Raw genomic sequence first — 1,028 nt, forward strand, 5'->3', positions numbered from 1 at the left:
GAGCCTACAGACATAAAAAGATGGACCGAAATCAGGAGAATGATCCACCCAAGCAATTGAAGGAGTACTTTACTCCTTCCACATATACCTACTCTCCTTGTATTCAAGTACCTCCTGTGGAGGCCACTCAATATGAAATTAAGTCCAGTATAATCCAAATGTTACCATCATTTTATGGACTTAGTAATGAAGACCCTTATAAACATCTTGAAGAATTTCTTGAGATATGCTCAACTGTCAAAATTCACAACTTCTCCGATGATGCTCTTAGGTTGAAATTATTCCCTTTTTCACTTAAGGACAAAGCCAAATACTGGCTACATACTTTGGATTCCATGACTATATCAACCTGGGACCAGCTGCAAGGAGAGTTTCTCAAGAAATATTTTTCCATAGGAAAAACTAATCAAATAAGGAAAGCCATAACTAGTTTTTCCCAATTAGATGGAGAAATGTTTCATGAAACATGGGAGAGATTAAAAGACCTTATTAGAAAATGTCCCCACCATGCTGTACCCAAGTGGCAGTTAATCCAATATTTTTATGATGGGCTCTCTGAAAGACATCGACAAATGATCGATGCATCATGCGGTGGGACATTTATGCTGAAAAGTGAAGATGAGGCATGGCAACTGTTTGAAATTTTAAGTGAAAATTCATTACATCATATGTCTGCCTCTATTAGAGATAAACCCATGTTAAACTCAAAAAGAGGTGGAATATATGAAGTAGGAAATGCCATAGATATCCATCAAAAGGTAGATGAACTGTCTCAAAAATTAGATCGTCTTCTAAACACTGGACAATCCCCAATTCCACCTAATCCAATCCAAGAAGTTTGTGCATTGTGTGCAAGTCCGAACCATTTTGTTAGTGAATGCCCAGCCGCACCCCAATTTTCTGAGTTTGTGCACGAGCAGGTTCAGCAAGTCCAACAAGCTCGCAGACCAGGAAATGATCCATATTCGAACACTTATAACCCCGGCTGGAGAAACCATCCAAATTTTTCTTGGAGACCACAACCAGTG

At 38.9% G+C, this 1,028-nt stretch overlaps 1 non-coding gene across 1 annotated transcript; it reads right to left on the reverse strand.

Annotated features, from left to right (window-relative positions):
- Positions 1-407: 407 nt before the first annotated feature.
- Positions 408-513, reverse strand: LOC140851420 (small nucleolar RNA R71). The gene has a single exon (XR_012134173.1). It is a non-coding gene; the product is annotated as a small nucleolar RNA R71 (small nucleolar RNA).
- Between the last annotated feature and the right edge of the window lie 515 nt (positions 514-1,028).

This window comes from Elaeis guineensis, chromosome 8 (genome assembly GCF_000442705.2).
Source record: "Elaeis guineensis isolate ETL-2024a chromosome 8, EG11, whole genome shotgun sequence".
Classification (NCBI taxonomy): domain Eukaryota; kingdom Viridiplantae; phylum Streptophyta; class Magnoliopsida; order Arecales; family Arecaceae; genus Elaeis; species Elaeis guineensis.